Source organism: Penaeus monodon, chromosome 20, assembly GCF_015228065.2.
Source record: "Penaeus monodon isolate SGIC_2016 chromosome 20, NSTDA_Pmon_1, whole genome shotgun sequence".
In the NCBI taxonomy this organism is placed as follows: Eukaryota; Metazoa; Arthropoda; class Malacostraca; order Decapoda; family Penaeidae; genus Penaeus; species Penaeus monodon.
In genome coordinates this window covers 44,417,490-44,417,839 of record NC_051405.1, presented here as the reverse complement: position 1 = coordinate 44,417,839, position 350 = coordinate 44,417,490, and positions in this window count along the sequence as shown.

Genomic DNA, 350 nt, shown 5'->3' with positions numbered 1-350 from the left:
GCAAACACATGTGTACATGAGAGTGCGGGTGTGCCATTGGCATCAGAAAGGAGGTTTTACAGAAGGGAGATGAAAATAGAAAGGGTCGGTCCCGTAGCGGCGAGGAGGTCCTCTGAGGAGTCGAGGCCGATCGAGGAATCCGCAAGAGAAAGCTCGGGTTCTTTGGACATGTGTAAAGGGAAAAAAAATCGAAAAGAACCGATATTGAACTGGACGTGTAATTGGGGAGAGGAAGCGGAGGAAGAGAACGAACGAAGTGGGTGGAAGGTCAAGACGATGATACAGAATAAACCGGAAGTCGCAGAATTGAGTATTCGAAGAACAGCAGAGGACCGGAATCCAGTGGAAAT